The sequence below is a fragment of the Trifolium pratense genome, linkage group LG6 (genome assembly GCF_020283565.1).
Source record: "Trifolium pratense cultivar HEN17-A07 linkage group LG6, ARS_RC_1.1, whole genome shotgun sequence".
NCBI classification, from domain to species: Eukaryota; Viridiplantae; Streptophyta; class Magnoliopsida; order Fabales; family Fabaceae; genus Trifolium; species Trifolium pratense.
The window spans coordinates 45,949,017-45,961,308 of NC_060064.1; the positions used below are offsets into that span (position 1 = coordinate 45,949,017).

Below are 12,292 nucleotides of genomic sequence, written 5' to 3' on the forward strand. Positions count from 1 at the left end.
AAGTTGACTTAGGTAACTTTTGCTTATATTTAAGACCAAAATTTTTAGTTGAATATTGCTTATAAATAAGGTGGGAGGGATAGGGAACATATGAATTATTTAAGTGGTGTTTGTGAATTGATGACATGATGTTGATTAAAAGCACCGAAACATTCATTTTTATTAAAAAAAGAAAAAAAGGAATTAGTTGAAGGGATGGAAGAGCACTTGGGCGGGCAGTTTTGGCCCTAATTGAGATGAACAGTGTTTCTTGTTTTAATATATAAAGGATTAATCGATAGCTATGTATTTTAATTAGTTTTTCTAAGTTTCTTGCATTGCATTCAGAAGTTGAATCGGTTACCCAGTGATTTAACCAATGAACCAGTGATTCAATATTTGCACCGGTTTGATGATCGGTCCAATTTTTTAAAACACTAATGGCACCATAGGATTTTTTAGGTAAAGTATTTAATGAGGCCATACGTCTTGGTTTGCATAACTTTTTGGCCCTGTCTCCCTAAACCTTATTTTTCCTATTTTAATTTGGGTTATGCTAACCGGTGTCCCCGGGCACTGATTAAGAAAACCAAAAACAGAAAGTTTTGAAATGAAAAGAACACTTTTTAAATTTTCGAGGAGTTGATCGCACAAATTTCAATGTCAAATTACTATTTTTGCATCCTTAACCAGTGCCCTCGGGCACTGTTTAACATTTTCCTTTTTAATTTTAATATATTTAAGAGGATGTTGCAATGATAGGCAGCGGTTGGTAAACATTAAGATAAAGGGGTAAACACGACATATTGATTAAAGAAATAACATAAATTCCAATTTTATAAATGACTCCTTGCAGTATCTAAATGTTGCAAACTATTTCATTGAAATTAACAAAACATGAAATTTTTACCTATAAATTGATACAAAAAAAAAAAAAAATTATTAATTACAAGCAAATGGCTCAAACTCTCAAGTTTGTTTATGCTTTCATCATCTTTCTTTCTTTGTTTCTTGTTGTAGCCAATGGTGGTATGTCATTTTTCAAACTATTTTCAACTTTATCATATTCACAGTATTATATCACTTTTTTTGTCAAAAAATATATTATATCACTTTTTTTGTCAAAAAATATATTATATCACTTTTTAGTAACATTACTTTTGTCTTATTTGACATTGCAGCTATTATTCCTTGTGCTACCGACGATGATTGTCCAAAGGCCATTCCCCGTACATATTATAAGTGCGTGAATAGGATTTGTATTGTGTTGAGCAAGGGGTTTGTAGGACTGTAATATTTTTTTTTTTTTTGTTATAGACTGTAATATTATTATTACACTACAAGAAATAAGATATTTCACGGTAATTTTTTCGCAGCGACATTTAAATTGTTGAAAAAATACACATATAGCAGCAATTTATTTATGTAGTTGTAATAAAATTATGTTTTCTCAACAATTTAATTACCATTCATTCAAAAAAATATATAATAATTATCACTGAAAAAAAAACTTCTCCTAACAATATGTTTTTGTCGTTGCAAATAATGCTAATTTTTAACAATGATATAACGTATAGCTGCTAATAATATACTAACGCTTTGGTGGCAATATAGTGTATTGCTCGACATTATACAATTTTGGTAGCAACATAATTTTTTGCTGGAATAATACATTATTTTAACAGCAACATTATAAAGCTGTTGGAAAATCATATAATTATACCAACAACATAACATGTTAATAAATATATTAAAAAAAAATATTTTTTGAGCAATTTTTATTGTGGTAAGGTTTTGAGCAATTTTAATATACATAAAAATAACCCTACCAAATGTTTGTTATTTTATTCCTATTTTTATGTATTGATTCATATATTTTTTTTCTATATTTTTTTTTATTAAACTTCCTATAAACTTTATTATTATTTTTCTTTCTATTTTTATGCATACTAGCAGGCCAGGCAGTCATGTATAAATTATGTCAAAAAAAAAAAAAATATGTCTTATGCTATGGTGAGTTTGTTAATAAAAGATTTTTGCTTCTAAAAACAAAAAAAAAGATATACCTTACGTTATGGTGAGTTTGTTAATAAAAGATTTGGTTGCTACTAAAAAAAATCAAGGGTATTGTTGCTATTATCAAAAGTCAACACCAAAACTCGTGTATTCTCTTTATATATATATATATATATATATATATATATATGGGGTTTGTTAATTTAGACCCACTTAAAAACATTAAGTTCTAAATTAGCAAGGTGCACATTTTCTATTATGACTAAAAATACCCTTCTTCCACTATTTCAAATAAGTTCAAAGTAAAGGGCAATTTTGGAGTTTTATAAATAAATAAAAACAGCAAAACATGTTTTATCCTTCCTTAAAATTCTCAAACAACATTTTCCTAATAAAAAAACATAAAACTGTTTTATAAAAGTGGGTGTAAATTAGCAAATGGGTGCACAACATTTAATAAAATTTACCTAACTATAACCCTCAATTTTCTAGTGTAAAATAACTAAATGTCAAGGATTTTTTATCCAAAGTGAAAAGGTGCACCTTGCTAATTTAGACCTTCATGTTTTTAAGTGGGTCTAAATAAATCAGCAAACCCCTATATATATATATATATATATATATATATATATATATATATATATATATATATATATATATATATATATATATATATATATATATATATATATATATATATATTAATATTCTAAAATTACAACGAAGGATACAAAATTTGAACTATTATTAAAACTGATAAGGAAAAATAGTATAAATCAATTTTATTAGTATATTAATTAAATTAAGTTTATTTGTATAAAAAAAATAGTGGTTTATTTTCTTTTTATCGAAACTCAATGGTACCACCAACACTATTGAGATAATCATGTAGTGTGACGGTTAATTGAGTAAAGAGAATCCATTAATTATTTTATTTCCCGTGTATTTTGAAATATTTGTTAATTAATAAAATCTATTTAATAATATCTATAAATTCACTCACTTGGATCATGTATAGCAAACATTCTTTACCGTAAACTAGTCCCACACCCGTGCGATGCACAGGTGTTATGTGGTATTTTATATTATGATGTTGAAAAATTATTCGTATAAATTGTAACAATAAGTGTTGTGAAAATGAAAATTATAATAATAATAATAATAATAATAATAATAATAATAATAATAATAATAATAATAAAAGTGATGTACTTATCACTTCCTCCAACCAATATATTTTCAACCTTATATGTTGATCCTTCTTCAACCAATTTTTTTATCTTTGAAACCAAACTCTTTCCCAAAGTAGCAAGAATCTTATCACACTGGATGATCAAAGTAAAAAAAGGGAAAAAGTCAATAATAATGAAAAAACATCAATAGAGATTTTGTGAAAATGTGATAAGTATATCAAGATAGTACATCACCTTTTCATCAACAAACAATATATTCATAGACGTAACCTCAGTTTGGTTTGTATTTGTCTGTTACATTCCACACATGAACAATTCGAACTTTCAACTTTAGATTTGCTTTTCCAGCTACTATAGCAGATACATGGTAGATAGGAGCATTGGTTTGAAAGAGTGATTTTTTTTAATTAAAAACTAAACTCAATAGAAATGTATGCATGGATAAAGAAGTAACTGTTATACTTATTATATATACCTATATGTATAGAGAATGAATAGGGACCATCAAAATTGAATGAAATATGATAATGATAATGGTTATATATTTCAATCTCATAACCTAACTTTTTGCATAACATTCACTTTTCTCTACAATTATAATGTAATTAAGTCAATAATGTATACACTCTTCGTATTTTTTTGTGTGACTAAATTATAAACTCTTTGTTGTTTCTATGAAAAAAATAGAGATGAGATCTTGTGACATCAACTTTTGGATAATTGGAGAAGCATAATTCTTTATTATTTATTATGAGATTGATATAATATAAAAAAAAAATAGAGATGTGAATGATATAATATAAGGAAGTGATGTGGCATTATTGTGTGATTTAATTGGATGTAAGTGGGTGATGTGGATTAGGGTTAAGATGGATAGTAGGAGAACTATCTAGGAATTATATATATAGATTACTATGCATTCAACGCTCATTTTTCTCTTTTGTTCATTGCTCAAAATTTAATTACTCGATCTCTTCAAAATTTAATCGCTTAAACGAAAAAAATTAAAAAAACAAAAATAAAATATGTGTATAACATAGATGAAAAGAAATACAAAAAAAGATGAAGGGGAATGATTCTAGATAAAAAAAAAAAATCAAAATCACTCATCTCCAATGAATGAATATGATTAAGAAATTTGCTAGAAAATGAAAATTTTCTCACTAAAGAACAAGGACCCGATTCTTGGGTAGTAATTTGCACTACTACAAATTTTACTTATTATATAGTTTTTACATCAGTGGAAGGGATACCTGATGTTAAAAGATATATGAAGTACATTTTATATCAGGTTTCAATTTTATCTGAAGTGAAAAATACATGGACATAACTTTTTATATCTGGCCATAATATCCATTTATGTAAACATAAATACGGTGGCAATCATGTAATTATGGTAAAAAAAACTATCTCAAAAAACACTATCTCACGCTAATAAAAAAAATACAGAGTTCTCAAAAAAAAAAAAAAAAACTCTCTCACGCGGATCAGCTTCAAGTGAAAGTTTCAGTGATTTTTTTTTGTTTGGTATAGTGGAAATTATAAAGGATTTCTAATGCTATTCAAATTTTCAATAATCAGGTTTGTGATACACTGGTTGGTTACTCACTCTTCATTTTGAACCCTAAAACCCCTAAAACTTACTTTGACCGACGGCCATTGTCTCCGTGCATTATGTACGACGATTATCAACGAATTTTTGGCCGTCTGTCATTGTGTTAGTTGAGCTTTTTGACCTTTTGCTACGGATTTGTCCATAGGTACAACCTAGAAGGCAGTTTAAGAAAAAAACATTATGTTTATAATAATTTAATTTTTACTAATATGTTTATAATAATTGAATTTTTACTAATATATATACTTTCAAATGAATAAATTATTGAAATTATTAATATTAAAATATTTAATTGATTAAAAAATAACAACAAATGATTACAAGTGTTTATACTCTGATACATAACTCTGATACATAACATGATAAAATGGTTATACGTTCTATAAAGAATATAATACTGATAATATATATAAGCTCTGATACATTACAATCTGGTATACGTTCCATGTTGTTGACAAATATGATTAATTATTAAATAAAATGTAACATATAAATTTTAATTCATATTATAAATAATATCACACGTGACAACCTCTCATGAGGAGGGTCTCATTTATATATATATATATATATATATATATATATATATATATATATATATATATATATATATATATATGAGATAGGATCCGTTGACACCAGGTGTCAAAGTTTCAACCATTTATTTATTTTAATCTAAAGTTTAATTTGACACCAAATTTCAACCATTTATTTATTTTAATCTAAAGGCTGATATTTATTGAGTTAAAATTTATGGTGAGCGTCTTTACTAATTGTGCATCCTTTCTCTTAGCTTTCACTCGCAAAATCTGAGTCTCTTTCTTTTTCTTGTCTTTGAGATTCATGTCGGTGTAGTTCTTTGTCACTTTTTTTCTCATCATTACTCTACCTATAGCCTTCTTTGTCACTTTCACCGTGAATTTTTTTTTTCATTCTCATTACTTTTGCTGATGGTGTTGTGTGTGGTGCAGTACACAAAATCTATTTAATAATCAAGATTGGAGAAACAATTAACAAAATCAATTTAGCAATCAAATTGGAGAAACAATTACAATTTGTATTATTACTGGCAAATGATTTAACTATTCAATTCAACGAGTTGATTTAATTTTCATGGGTGGCCGTGGTGACGAGAATAGGGGTTGGGCGAATATAGAGATAAGATCCGTAAAATGAATAGAACCAGCAGCCAATTTTCGGTGTACAAATAATTGCTATATTGCTTGGTATGAATAGGGGACTAAGGAGGTGACTAGGTGGAGATCGGTGAGAAGACACATACTTTCCATTGTTGTTCGACATTGTTCTGTTAGCGCATATTAGGCAGAAATTAGTGTGAGGCGTTAGAAAAATCAGAAGAGAAAGATTCATTTGAGTCCATCTAATAAATAATTTAGGGCCTTTGGATTAAACAAAATAGATGGTTGAGATTTGGTGTCAACCTGAAGTTTGACACCTGGTGTCAACGGATCCTGACTCTATATATATATATATATATATATATATATATATATATATATATATATATATTACGAAATAATGAAATAATATTTTTTTTGGACTAAATGAAATAATTATTATATGTATGAATATGGTATATAACTCAAAAATAAATTAATAAATGAAAGGTGTAACAAAGATAATACTAGTAAGCGTGTGTTTGGTTCTGCGGCGGAGAGAATTGATTTTGGCAGAATTGATTCTGTAAAATTGATTCTGGCCAAAATTGATTTTAAGCTGAAGTGGTTTATGTTTGGATATATTCATGAAAAAGTGAGTTGAACAAAAAATTTGAGTGTAAAAATCAATTCTAGAATCAGAAGCTACGATTTCTAGCTTCAAGTAGAATCAATTCTGGAGGCAGAATCAATTCTACTTTTGAGAAACCAAACAAGTCAGAATCAATTCTACACGTTCAGAATCAATTCTGGATGCTCCAGAATTGAAACCAAACATACACTAAGTAGTAATACACTATCTACCGTTGATTCCCTAATCAAGATCTCGGCACAACAAACTGAGTATTACAGCTAAGACAAACACAGAGACCACTATTATGATAAATAAATATCACGAATGGATCCATCTCTCAAATATTATGGCATATGGTAATAAATTATAAATCTTCCACCTTAAGCCTTTTTTATATTGTAATCCCTCCGATCCTTTTTATAAGAAATATTTTGGAAAAATCACATAGACTAAGGAAGTACATTTAACATAGTTATTTTCATTTAATACTCTTAAAAATTTAAATTTATATCATGTATACCCTTATTTAATTACTCTTAATTCAACTATAACTTACTTACTTTTAAATTCTCTCTCATAATAAATAAGAGCATAAGTGAAATTGAACATTTAAAACATTTGAAAATTTGTCAAAATTTCTTATAAAAAAAACCAAATTTTTTCCCAAAATATTTTTTATAATAAGGACCGGAGGAATTACTAGCATCAAAGCTTGACTTTTCGTCATATAATAATTTTTTGGTTTACTTGTCAATACGCGAAGGAGTGTAACATGTTACACGTTAGTTCATGAAGAATGTTATTAGGACATAAATTTTAACAATATTTTGATAATTTTCTATGTCATATTCAAGTTATATTTTTATTCTCTCTTTTTTTCTCTCTCTCTATTATGTTTTTCAATAAAAATAGAGAAATTTTTTTCTCAAAGTTGTTTCAAAATTGTTGTTCAATTAACCCACATCTTAGTTTAATGTGGAAGACAAGTAACGTAAGTACATGTTTTGAAGAAGTAACTTAAGTACAAGTTGCCTAATGGTTTTAGAGTGTATATATAATATGTTCAAAATTGACCAAGACTCTGTCTTTTATATGAAAAATTATTACTTCCTCCATACCACAATATATGTCACTTTGGGAAAAAAATTTGTACCACAATATATGTCGTTTTATATTATCAATGTAGCATTTAATGCTATTTTTCCTATTATACCCTTAACTATTTATTACTCTCTTCTTTCAATTCTTCAATTTATTCTTTCCATACCATAAATGAAAGATAATTTTATAAATCAACTCATAATTTCTCTTTTCCACACAACATTAATTATCTTTTTTAATATGTTTAAAAATGTCAAAGCTGTTAAATAATAGTTATATTATTATTGTAGGGGTAGTTTAGTCTTTTATAATCCCTAGTTTATATACTCTATTGTAACTCTTGTTCCTCATGTTTTTTGGTTTATTGTAATGGAAAACCCTAGCCTCCTTTTCTCTTTGAATAATCTCAATAGTTAACATGGTATCAAAGAGCTTGGTTAATCCATTGACAATTTGTTGAAGATAAATAAAAGTGATGCTGCTCAAGACTAAAGCTGCGATCCGTAGCTACAGATTTGAGCTATAAACTGCATTTCTCGACACAGTGCTGCTTTCTTCTCTGAATTTGCAAGCAAATGATGACGCGTAATAGAGTTGGTTATGCTAATAACTAGAAGTGGGAGTTTTTAAAGCGATTGTAACCATGAATTTCATGATGTGCTAGGATTGCACAGTGAGAGATCTTGAAATATTGTGCCAGTTGTAATTGGTATTTATTGTTGGCTATTTCTATTTGGTTTCTTGAATTGAAGTCGATGCCAATTTCAAAGGAGATTAACATCATCAGGTTGTGATTTTACATGATTATTGCAATTTGTGATTTAATTGGTTATTCTTTAGAAGGCCGGTTACTGTACGTTAGCTTTTATTTGAATTCTTTTGCAATATTTCTATTGAGGAGCAATTTGAAGTCTAATTGGTTGGTTGGCATATTGCTTATTGAATTTGTTATTGGTTGGCTCTGTTAAGTTTTGACATTGTGGGTGATTTGTTGGACTTCTACATTTGAAGCAATTGTTTGTTGGTTTATTTGATTGTTTGATAATATGGTTGTGTCTCGTTTGACTGCTCCTTCTCCCGTTGGCATTGGTATTGATCATGTATATTCATATGAAACTACTTCAAGAGTGTTTGATCTTGCTGAACAATTCCAAAAATTTCTCGCCACCCAGCCACATGCAACGTCTGTCTCCTCTATTAAAGGTTTGACCCCTTCTAATTGTTCAAGTATTTCTTCTATATGGATCCTTGACTCCGGAGCATCACATCATATGTAATATGATCGCAAGTCTTTTTTATCTTTAAATCATACTTCATCCATATCAGTTATGACTGCTGATGGAACTCCTATGCCATTAGCAGGAATTGGGTCGGTGTCCACATCTAATTTGTCTCTTCCTGATGTTTATTATATTCCTAATCTCACTTTGAGTCTTGTTTCTGTTAGTCAGTTGTGTGATTCTGGATACTCTGTTATGTTTTCTTCTACTCATTGTCATGTGCAGGATCCACATTCAGGGAGGTTGATTGGGAAAGGTCGTAGACATGGGGGACTTTATGTTCTGGATGAGCTGAGAATTCCAAATATTGCAGCCTCAAGTTCTACTTCCACTGATTTATCATCTTTTCAATTGAATTTATCATCCTCTAACTTTTATTTATGGCATTCTCGTCTTGGTCATGTTTCTGCATCTAGATTAAAATATTTGGCCTCTACTGGAGCTTTAGGAAAATTGCAAATTAGTGATATCTCTGATTGTTGCGGTTGCAAACTTGCTAAATTTTCTGCTTTGCCGTTTAATAAAAGTGCTTCTGTGTCCAAACAACCTTTTGACTTAGTTCATTCTGATGTATGGGGTCCATCACCGGCTCTTACCAAAGGTGGATCTCGATATTATGTCTCATTTATTGATGATTACACTCGTTATTGTTGGGTTTATCTAATGAAAAATCGTTCTGAGTTTTTTGACATTTATCATATGTTTCGTGCTATGGTTAAGACTCAACATCATGCTGTTATAAAGTGTTTTCGTTGTGATCAAGGTGGTGAATATACTTCTAATAAATTCTCTGAATTGCTTGCTTATGATGGTACAATTCACCAGACCTCTTGTACTGATACTCCTCAACAAAATGGAGTTGCTGAAAGAAAACATCGTCATATTGTTGAAACTGCTCGTTCTCTTTTGTTGTCTGCTTCTGTTCCAACTGAGTTTTGGGGTGAAGCAATTCGCACTGCTGTCCATGCTATTAATAGGATTCCGTCGTCGGTCACCTCAGGTTTGTCTCCCTTTGAAAAATTGTATGGTTATAGTCCTGATTATTCTTCTTTGAAGGTATTTGGTTCTACTTGTTTTGTTCTTCTCCCACAAGTAGAACGAAATAAATTGTCTCCTCGTTCTACCATATGTGTTTTTCTTGGTTATGGGGATGGTCAAAAGGGTTATCGTTGTTATGACCCTACAAATAAAAAATTGTATGTTTCTCGTCATGTTGTGTTCCTTGAGCACATACCATTTTTCTCTCTTTCGTCTGATACACATACTCCTAGCAAGTCCGAACTAACTAATATTGATCCTTTCGGTGTCGATAATGATATGTCTAGTGACTGTAATTTTGAGAACTGCAGAGATGGTACTAGTGCTACTTCAGATACATATGCCCCTTTGGTTCCATCGACTACTCAACAACCTCCTACGACTGTTGTTCCCACTGCACTTCCTCTACCACCTCCACCACCAACACCACCACCTCGTCGTTATCCTTCTCGTGATCGTAAGTCTACTCAATTGCCTGATTTTGTTTATTCAATTTATTCTGATTCTTTTGCTTCTTTTCTTACATCTGTTCATAGTTTGTCTGAGCCCTCATCCTATAAAGAAGCTATTCTTGATCCTCTTTGGCAAAAGGCTATGGATGAGGAACTTGCAGCTTTGCACAAGACAAATACTTGGGACATAGTACCTCTTCCGCCAGGAAAACGTGCTATTGGGTCTCGTTGGGTATACAAGATTAAAACCAAGTATGATGGGTCAATTGAGCGTTACAAAGCCCGTCTTGTGGCTAAGGGATTCTCTCAACAATATGGTATGGATTATGAAGAAACATTTGCTCCTGTGGCCAAAATGACCACTATTCGCACTCTTATTGCTGTTGCATCCGTTCGTCAATGGGATATTTCACAAATGGATGTTAAAAATGCTTTTTTAAATGGTGATCTTCAGGAGGAAGTTTATATGGTACCTCCATCAGGTGTTTCTCATAATCAGGGTGAAGTATGTAAGTTGAAGAAAGCTTTATATGGTTTGAAACAAGCTCCAAGAGCTTGGTATGAGAAGTTCTCTACTGTGATTAGATCTCTTGGATTCTGCTCTAGTGATCATGACTCTGCTTTATTTGTTAGGACAACTTCTCATGGTCGTATTATACTCTCTTTATATGTTGATGATATGATTATTACAGGTGATGATATTGATGGGATTTGTGAGTTGAAATTACAGTTAGCTAAAAGATTTGAAATGAAGGATTTAGGTCCTCTTCGCTACTTCTTAGGGATTGAAGTTGCCTATTCTCATAAGGGTTATCTTTTATCGCAATCCAAGTACATTGCAAACATTCTTGAGCAAGCTGGTCTCTCTGATACTCGAGCAGTAGACAGTCCTTTAGAGATGAATGTGAAATATGTTCCCTCTGATGGGGTTCCTCTATCCGATCCTACTTTGTATCGTACTTTGGTTGGAAGCTTGGTCTACCTTACTATTACTAGACCCGATATTGCATATGCAGTGCATGTTGTTAGTCAGTTTGTTGTTTCTCCCACTACATTACATTGGGCAGCCGTGCTTCGTATTCTCCTTTATCTTCAGGGAACTCAATTTCAGAGCCTTTTGTTTCCGTCATCCTCTTCCTTAGAGTTACGAGCTTACTCTGATGCTGATTGGGCTGGTAATCCTACTGACCGTAAGTCTACCACATGTTTTTTGTATTTTTCTTGGAGATTCTCTTATCTCTTGGAAGAGTAAGAAACAAGATATTGTTTCCCGCTCTTCTACAGAAGCTGAGTATCGTGCTATGGCATCTACCACTACTGAAATAGTTTGGTTGCGTTGGTTACTTTTTGATATGGGTGTGACTCTTTCTGAACCAACTCCTATGTATTGTGATAACAAGAGTGCCATTCAAATTGCCCATAATTCTGTATTTCATGAACGTACCAAACACATTGAGATAGACTGTCACTTCACACGTCATCATCTTCAGCATGATACCATTACATTGCCGTTTATTACTTCCTCCTTGCAGATTGCTGATTTGTTCACGAAGACGCATTCTATTAAACGTTTTCGTTTCTTAATTGACAAACTCTCGATGCTCCATGTTAACACATCGTGAGTTTGAGGGGAGATGTTAAATAATAGTTATATTATTATTGTAGGGGTAGTTTAGTCTTTTATAATCCCTAGTTTATATACTCTATTGTAACTCTTGTTCCTCATGTTTTTTGGTTTATTGTAATGGAAAACCCTAGCCTCCTTTTCTCTTTGAATAATCTCAATAGTTAACAAAAGCGACATATATTGTGGTACGGAGGGAATATATGCTAAGTGGAACAAGTTCGTGCCAACATCTTTTAATT

The 12,292-nt window shown here is 30.6% G+C and overlaps 1 long non-coding RNA gene across 1 annotated transcript; it reads left to right on the top strand.

Annotated features, from left to right (window-relative positions):
* Positions 1-874: 874 nt before the first annotated feature.
* LOC123892616 lies at positions 875-1,342 on the top strand. Its single transcript, XR_006803223.1, has 2 exons — positions 875-1,008; positions 1,161-1,342. It is a non-coding gene; the product is annotated as an uncharacterized LOC123892616 (long non-coding RNA).
* Positions 1,343-12,292: the final 10,950 nt, after the last annotated feature.